Source organism: Arachis hypogaea, chromosome 18, assembly GCF_003086295.3.
Source record: "Arachis hypogaea cultivar Tifrunner chromosome 18, arahy.Tifrunner.gnm2.J5K5, whole genome shotgun sequence".
Classification (NCBI taxonomy): Eukaryota; Viridiplantae; Streptophyta; class Magnoliopsida; order Fabales; family Fabaceae; genus Arachis; species Arachis hypogaea.
The window spans coordinates 67412665-67422184 of record NC_092053.1 but is presented as its reverse complement, the minus strand read 5'-3'; positions in this window follow the sequence as shown (position 1 = coordinate 67422184).

Genomic DNA, 9520 nt, shown 5'->3' with positions numbered 1-9520 from the left:
CCTCCGGTTTTTTTCTCCGGTTTTTTCCCTCTTATTTTTTTACGTTGTGCTTACCCTCGTTCTTTAAATGACGCTATCCCGTGGAGGACACCTAAAGGCGTGCCGTAATGGCCTCATCTTCTGCAGGCTCCTCCGGTTTTTTTCTCCGGTTTTTTCCCTCTTGTTTTTTTACGTTGTGCTTACCCTCGTTCTTTAAATGACGCTATCCCGTGGAGGACACCTAAAGGGGTGCCGTAATGGCTTCATCTTCGGCAGGCTCCTTTGTTTTTTTTTTTTTTTTGATTTTTTCTCTGTTTTTTTTCATTTTTTTATGCTGTGCTGACCCTCGTTCTTTAAATGACGCTATCTCGAGGAGGACACCTAAAGGCGAGCCGTAATGTCCTCATCTTCTGGAGGCTCCTCCAGTTTTGTTTTTCTGTTTTTTTCCCGTTATTTTTTTTTTACGTTGTGCTGACCCTCATTCTTTAAATGACGATATCCCAGGGAGGACACTTAAAGGCGAACCGTAATGGCCTCATCTTCGGGAGGCTCCTCTGGTATTTTTTCTCCGATTTTTTTTCCCGGTTTTTTTTCTTTCGTTGTGCTGACCCTCGTTCTTTTAATGACACTATCCCGAGGAGGACACCTAAAGGCGAGCCGTAATGACCTCATCTTCGGCAGGCTCCTCCGATTTTTTTTCCCAGTTTTTTTTACGTTGTGCTGACCCTTATTCTTTAAATGACGCTATCCCAAGGAGGGCACCTAAAGGCGAGCCGTAATGGCCTCATCTTCGGCAGGCTCCTCCGGTTTTTTTTCCTTTTTTTTGTTGTACATTGTGCTGACCCTCATTTTTTATATGACGCTATCCCGAGGAGGACACATAAAGGCGAGTTGTAATGGCCTCATCTTTGTGAGGCTCCTCCGATTTTTTTCTCCGGTTTTTCTTTCCGGTTTTTTTTTTCACGTTGTGCTAACCCTCGTTCTTTAAATGACGCTTTCACGAGGAGGACAACTAAAGACGAGCCGTAATGGCCTCATCTTCTGCAGGCTCCTCCGGTTTTTTTCTCCGGTTTTTTCCCTCTTATTTTTTTACGTTATGCTTACCCTCGTTCTTTAAATGACGCTATCCCGTGGAGGACACCTAAAGGGGTGCCGTAATGGCTTCATCTTCGGCAGGCTCCTTTGGTTTTTTTTTTCGATTTTTTCTCTGTTTTTTTTCATTTTTTTATGTTGTGCTGACCCTCGTTCTTTAAATGACGCTATCTCGAGGAGGACACCTAAAGGCGAGCCGTAATGTCCTCATCTTCTGGAGGCTCCTCCAGTTTTGTTTTTGTGTTTTTTTCCCGTTATTTTTTTTTACGTTGTGCTGACCCTAATTCTTTAAATGACGATATCCCAGGGAGAACACTTAAAGGCGAACCGTAATGGCCTCATCTTCGGGAGGCTCCTCTGGTATTTTTTCTCCGGTTTTTTTTCCCGGTTTGTTTTTTCTTTCGTTGTGCTGACCCTCGTTCTTTTAATGACACTATCCCGAGGAGGACACCTAAAGCCGAGCCGTAATGACCTCATCTTCAGCAGGCTCCTCCGATTTTTTTTCCCGGTTTTTTTTACGTTGTGCTGACCCTCGTTATTTAAATGACGCTATCCCGAGGAGGACATCTAAAGGCGAGCCGTAATGGTCTCATTTTCGGCAGGCTCCTCCAATTTTTTTTTTTTTACGTTGTGCTGACACTCATTCTTTAAATGACGCTATCCCGAGGAGGACACCTAAAGGCGAGTTGTAATGGCCTCATCTTTGTGAGGCTCCTCCGATTTTTTTCTCCAGTTTTTCTTTCCGGTTTTTTTTTCACGTTGTGCTGACCCTCGTTCTTTTAATGACGCTATCACGAGGAGGACACCTAAAGGCGTGCCGTAATGGCCTCATCTTCTGCAGGCTCCTCCGGTTTTTTTCTCCGGTTTTTTCCCTCTTATTTTTTTACGTTGTGCTTACCCTCGTTCTTTAAATGACGCTATCCCGTGGAGGACACCTAAAGGCGTGCCGTAATGGCCTCATCTTCTGCAGGCTCCTCCGGTTTTTTTTCTCCGGTTTTTTCCCTCTTGTTTTTTTACGTTGTGCTTACCCTCGTTCTTTAAATGACGCTATCCCGTGGAGGACACCTAAAGGGGTGCCGTAATGGCTTCATCTTCGGCAGGCTCCTTTGTTTTTTTTTTTTTTTTGATTTTTTCTCTGTTTTTTTTCATTTTTTTATGCTGTGCTGACCCTCGTTCTTTAAATGACGCTATCTCGAGGAGGACACCTAAAGGCGAGCCGTAATGTCCTCATCTTCTGGAGGCTCCTCCAGTTTTGTTTTTCTGTTTTTTTCCCGTTATTTTTTTTTTTACGTTGTGCTGACCCTCATTCTTTAAATGACGATATCCCAGGGAGGACACTTAAAGGCGAACCGTAATGGCCTCATCTTCGGGAGGCTCCTCTGGTATTTTTTCTCCGATTTTTTTTCCCGGTTTTTTTTCTTTCGTTGTGCTGACCCTCGTTCTTTTAATGACACTATCCCGAGGAGGACACCTAAAGGCGAGCCGTAATGACCTCATCTTCGGCAGGCTCCTCCGATTTTTTTTCCCAGTTTTTTTTACGTTGTGCTGACCCTTATTCTTTAAATGACGCTATCCCAAGGAGGGCACCTAAAGGCGAGCCGTAATGGCCTCATCTTCGGCAGGCTCCTCCGGTTTTTTTTCCTTTTTTTTGTTGTACATTGTGCTGACCCTCATTTTTTATATGACGCTATCCCGAGGAGGACACATAAAGGCGAGTTGTAATGGCCTCATCTTTGTGAGGCTCCTCCGATTTTTTTCTCCGGTTTTTCTTTCCGGTTTTTTTTTCACGTTGTGCTAACCCTCGTTCTTTAAATGACGCTTTCACGAGGAGGACAACTAAAGACGAGCCGTAATGGCCTCATCTTCTGCAGGCTCCTCCGGTTTTTTTCTCCGGTTTTTTCCCTCTTATTTTTTTACGTTATGCTTACCCTCGTTCTTTAAATGACGCTATCCCGTGGAGGACACCTAAAGGGGTGCCGTAATGGCTTCATCTTCGGCAGGCTCCTTTGGTTTTTTTTTTCGATTTTTTCTCTGTTTTTTTTCATTTTTTTATGTTGTGCTGACCCTCGTTCTTTAAATGACGCTATCTCGAGGAGGACACCTAAAGGCGAGCCGTAATGTCCTCATCTTCTGGAGGCTCCTCCAGTTTTGTTTTTGTGTTTTTTTCCCGTTATTTTTTTTTACGTTGTGCTGACCCTCATTCTTTAAATGACGATATCCCAGGGAGAACACTTAAAGGCGAACCGTAATGGCCTCATCTTCGGGAGGCTCCTCTGGTATTTTTCTCCGGTTTTTTTTCCCGGTTTGTTTTTTCTTTCGTTGTGCTGACCCTCGTTCTTTTAATGACACTATCCCGAGGAGGACACCTAAAGCCGAGCCGTAATGACCTCATCTTCAGCAGGCTCCTCCGATTTTTTTCCCGGTTTTTTTTACGTTGTGCTGACCCTCATTCTTTAAATGACGCTATCCCAAGGAGGGCACCTAAAGGCGAGCCGTAATGGCCTCATCTTCGGCAGGCTCCTCCGGTTTTTTTTCCTTTTTTTTGTTGTACATTGTGCTGACCCTCATTTTTTATATGACGCTATCCCGAGGAGGACACATAAAGGCGAGTTGTAATGGCCTCACCTTTGTGAGGCTCCTCCGATTTTTTTCTCCGGTTTTTCTTTCCGTTTTTTTTTCACGTTGTGCTGACCCTCGTTCTTTAAATGACGCTATCACGAGGAGGACAACTAAAGGCGAGCCGTAATGGCCTCATCTTCTGCAGGCTCCTCCGGTTTTTTCTCCGGTTTTTCCCTCTTGTTTTTTTACGTTGTGCTTACCCTCGTTCTTTAAATGACGCTATCCCGTGGAGGACACCTAAAGGGGTGCCGTAATGGCTTCATCTTCGGCAGGCTCCTTTGGTTTTTTTTTTCGATTTTTTCTCTGTTTTTTTTCATTTTTTTATGTTGTGCTGACCCTCGTTCTTTAAATGACGCTATCTCGAGGAGGACACCTAAAGGCGAGCCGTAATGTCCTCATCTTCTGGAGGCTCCTCCAGTTTTGTTTTTCTGTTTTTTTCCGGTTTTTTTTTTACGTTGTGCTGACCCTCATTCTTTAAATGACGCTATCCCAGGGAGGACACTTAAAGGCGAACCGTAATGGCCTCATCTTCGGGTGGCTCCTCTGGTATTTTTTCTCCGGTTTTTTTTCCCGGTTTTTTTTCTTTCGTTGTGCTGACCCTCGTTCTTTTAATGACACTATCCCGAGGAGGACACCTAAAGGCGAGCCGTAATGACCTCATCTTCGGCAGGCTCCTCCGATTTTTTTTCCCGGTTTTTTTTACGTTGTGCTGACCCTCATTCTTTAAATGACGCTATCCCAAGGAGGGCACCTAAAGGCGAGCCGTAATGGCCTCATCTTCGGCAGGCTCCTCCGGTTTTTTTTCCGGTTTTTTTTTTCACGTTGTGCTGACCCTCGTTCTTTAAATGACGCTATCACGAAGAGGACACCTAAAGGCGAGCCGTAATAGCCTCATCTTTGTGAGGCTCCTCCGATTTTTTTCCCCGGTTTTTCTTTCCGATTTTTGTTTCACGTTGTGCTGACCCTCGTTCTTTAAATGACGCTATCACGAGGAGGACAACTAAAGGCGAGCCGTAATGGCCTCATCTTCTGCAGGCTCCTCCGGTTTTTTTCTCCGGTTTTTTCCCTCTTTATTTTTTACGTTGTGCTTACCCTCGTTCTTTAAATGACGCTATCCCGTGGAAGACACCTAAAGGGGGTGCCGTAATGGCTTCATCTTCGGCAGGCTCCTTTGGTTTTTTTTTTCAATTTTTTCTCTGTTTTTTTCATTTTTTTATGTTGTGCTGACCCTCGTTCTTTAAATGACGCTATCTCGAGGAGGACACCTAAAGGCGAGCCGTAATGTCCTCATCTTCTGGAGGCTCCTCCAGTTTTGTTTTTCTATTTTTTTCCTGTTTTTATTTTTTTACGTTGTGCTGACCCTCATTCTTTAAATGACGCTATCCCAGGGAGGACACTTAAAGGCGAACCGTAATGGCCTCATCTTCGGGAGGCTCCTCTGGTATTTTTTCTCCAATGTTGTGATGACAAGTCATCCTAGCCTAATTTAGCTAGTCTTTTTCTTTTGTTTTCATTAGAATTATGCACTTTCTTGAGCTACAAGCAAGCTAATTGAGTAGATTTTCATGTTTCCCTTGATTGAACCAACCATATATGAATTCATGCCATTTCATGAGGTTTTATGCTATATTTGTTGCATATTATGAAAGAATGAATATCTCATGATTTTGAGCATAGCTTTGATGAGTTTGGTTGATTAATGATAGGAGAAGAAAGCTTGGAGAAAGGTTGAAGCAAGAAGGAATGGCTAGGAGTGAAGAGAGGACAATGGAATAAGTGAAATTGAACCAGAAAGCAAGAAGCTGGACCTAAAGTTAGCATCAAACTTTTGCACAAACTTTTGGTTGAAAAGTTAGCCCCAACGTTAGCCCCCTAACTTGGAGGCTAACGTTGGAGCTTGAAAATTCTCCCCTGGGCACCAAAAGTTTGCGCCAACGTTAGCCCCCTAACTTGGAGGCTAACGTTGGCACATGAATTCCTCCCTGGCCATCCAACGTTTGCGCCAACGTTAGACCCCTAACTTGGAGGCTAACGTTGGCACATGAAAATATAAGGGAAAAGAGCAAAAGTTTGCGCCAACGTTAGCCCCCTAACTTGGAGGCTAACGTTGGCACCACAAGCACACTAGACAAGGCCAACGTTAGGGTCAAAGTTAGACCCCTAACGTTGGCACCAACGTTCATACCAGAAAAATGTGTTTGCTGCTATGAAAAGTTGGAGCCAAACTTTTGGTCCAACTTTTGCTAACCTCAAACCCGGTTCAATTGGTTCACTTTGGTTCTTCTTCAAACTTCAAGAGCAATCAACCAAGGCCTCTTTCAACCCAATTCCACCAAGAGCAAAGGCCCAACTCAAGGCTTGAAGATCATTTGAAGAAAGTGTATAAATAGGATAGAATTCAAGTTCTTCGGAGAGCTTTCCTTTTGGAATTTTCATAATAGTTTTCGGAGAGTTTTGGATATTGAGTGATCTTTAATTTCTTTGTCTTGGGGAAGGAGAATTCACTTCTCTTCCTCTTCGTTTTATTGCTTTCAATTTCAATTACACTTGTCTTGGATCTTGGGTTGAAGAATTGAAGAAATTATGTTTCAATCTCATCCTTGGATCTCTCTGTTTATTTACTGCAATTGAATTTCCATTTCTGTTACTTGCTTCTCATCTACTTTCCTTGCAATTTACAATTCCCTTACAATTGTTCTTGTTGGATTTAGGAAGGCATTGAGATCTAGACTTGGTTTTCTAGTCTCTGGGCCCTGAGATCTGAAATTCCGATTTACATTCTGTTTTTGCTTTTCATGTTCATTTACTTGTTTTGCTTCAGATCCGATTCAACCCAAATCTTCTTCTACTTCTCTGCTTGATGCAATTTACTTTTCCTTGTTTAAATTCTGCAAATCCAATCCCCAATTTCCTTTACAATTCCAGCCGTTTACATTTCTCGCACTTTAAGATTCCGCAATTTACTTTTCTTGCATTCTAAGTTTCTGCTATTTAATTTCTTGTTCTTTAAGATTCAGCATTTTAATTCCCTGTTCTCTTTACTTCCATGCAATTTAATTTCTGCAAATCACAAAACACTCAACCAAATCTTGATTCGCTTGACTAAATCAACCACTAAGCTAAAATTGCTCAATCCTTCAATCCCTGTGGGATCGACCTCACTCCCGTGAGTTTTTATTACTTGATACGACCCAGTACACTTGCCAGTTAGATTTGTGTGTTTTGGGAGAAATTTATTTTTCCTCCAAAATATCTCATCAAGTTTTTGGCGCCGTTGCCGGGGACTGATTAGATTGACAATGATTAAGTGAGGTGGTAATCTAGATCAAGCACTTTTTCTTTAATTTTGATTAACCCACTAACTGTTTGATTTTTTGCTTAAACTAACTAACACTTCAATCTGGCAGTAAATTGAAGTGTCACTAGTTTTGTGCATTTCTCATGTTCTGCTTGTATGTCAGGTACAAGAAGAACCATACCAAATTTTCATGAAAAAGACGAAAGAACTCTCAGGAGGTTAAGAAGAGCTGAAAGAGGGAAAAACATTGTTGGAGAAGAGGAATCAGACGAAGAATTCCAAGAGATGGAGGAACATTTAACCAATCCACCAGGTGGAGAAGACAACAACAATGGCAACCCACCCCAGAGGAGAGTTTTGGCTTCCTACACCTTTGCAAATCCTAGACATTGTGGGAGCAGCATCTTGGCTCCAAATGTCAATGCTAACAATTTTGAACTCAAGCCACAACTCATCACTTTGGTTCAAAACAATTGCTCTTTTGGTGGAGGACCACTTGAGGACCCACACCAACATTTATCCACTTTCTTGAGGATATGCAACACTGTCAAAACTAATGGAGTGCCCCTGACAGCAACAAGCTGATGCTATTCCCATTTTCTCTCAGGGACAAGGCCACTCAATGGTTGGAATCATTTCCAAGGGACAGCATCAACAATTGGGATGATTTGGTAACTAAGTTCCTTGCAAAATTTTATCCACCTCAGAGGATTATAAGGTTAAAGGCTGAGGTACAAACATTTACACAAATGGAGGCCGAACCCATCTATGAGGTATGGGAGAGGTACAAGGCTCTGATCAGGAAATGTCCCCCTGCCATGTTTAATGAGTGGGAGAAGCTTCAAAACTTCTATGAAGGCTTAACACTGAAATCCCAGGAAGCTTTGGATCATTCAGCTGGAGGTTCCTTGCAACTCATGAAAACTGCAGAAGAGGCTCAAGAACTCATTGATATGGTGTCCAACAATCAATATTTCTTTGCTCATCAAAGAGGCTGCCAACCATCACAAAGGAGAGGAGTAATGGAGCTAGAAGGAGTGGATTCAATCCTAGCTCAAAACAAAATGATGCAGCAGCAAATCCAGCAACAATTTGAGCAAATGGCCAAGAGAATTGATAGTCTTCAAGTTGCAGTAGTCAACACTAGCCAATCATCAACCACATGGGGACAGAGTGAAGAAACTCAAGAAGAACAACAACAAGAGCAAGTACAGTATATGCACAACCAAGGACCATGTATGGTGATACATACAATCCATCCTGGAAGAACCACCCAAACCTCAGATGGGGAGATAACCATGCCCAAAACCAACAACCATGGCAGAGGAACTCAAACCAACACAACCCAAGAAGCAACCAAAATCACAACCAACAGCAGACTAACCAAAACCCCTACAGAAAACCTCAAAACAACTACCCCAACATCAACCAATACCAATCTAATAACCAACCCACCAACCAAAATGCCTACCATCCACCACCCACATCTCATAACCCACCTCAAATATCACCTGATGCCCAAAGAATCACTCACTTGGAGGCCATGATAGACAAAATGCTGAAACACCAGGAAATGGTAGCCAAGAATCAAGAAGCCTCCCTGAAGAGCCTAGAGAGACAGATGGGGCAACTCTCCAAGCAAGTATCTATTGAGAGACCTTCAAACTCACTGCCCAGTGACACAATTCCAAATCCCAAGGAGGAATGCAAGGCAATACAATTAAGGAGTGGGAGAACATTGATAAGCAACAATGATACTACAAGGAAGCAAGCAGAGAATATCAAAGAACCAATGGAGGATGAGAATCAAACAAAGGCAGATGAGGCTAAGAAGCAAGTTGTGATGCCAAACAAAGGCACTGAGAAACTCAAAGAGAAGGATAACCAGCCACATAGCTCAAAGGAAGTAGCTCAGGGACAGCAACAAATAGGAAAAAGCATCACACCTCCACTGCCATATCCCCAGAGGTTCAACAAAGAGGCTAAAGACCAGCATTTTCATAAATTCCTTGAGATTTTTAAGAAGCTGGAAATCAATATTCCCTTGGCTGAAGCACTTGAGCAAATGCCTCTATATTCCAAGTTTCTGAAGGATCTTATCAACAAGAAAAGAAGCTGGGATGAGAAAGAAACCATAATGATGACTGAGGAATGCAGGGCCTTGATTCAAAAGGGGCTTCCTCCCAAGCTTGAGGACCCAGGAAGTTTCCTGTTGCCTTGCACCATTGGGGAATTGACCATCACTAAAGCAATGTGCGATCTCGGAGCAAGTATTAACTTAATACCATCTTCCTTGGTAAAAAAGCTGCATATAGAGGAGGTCAAACCAGTACAAATGTCTCTGGAGCTGGTAGACAAGTCGATGGTATACCCCAGGGGTGTAATTGAAAATCTTTTGGTCAAAGTGGACAGTTTTATATACCCTGCTGATTTTGTGGTTCTAGAATCAAACGATGATGATGGTGACTCTGTTATACTGGGAAGGCCATTCTTGGCCACTGCTAGAGCTATCATAGACGTAGAGGAAGGGGA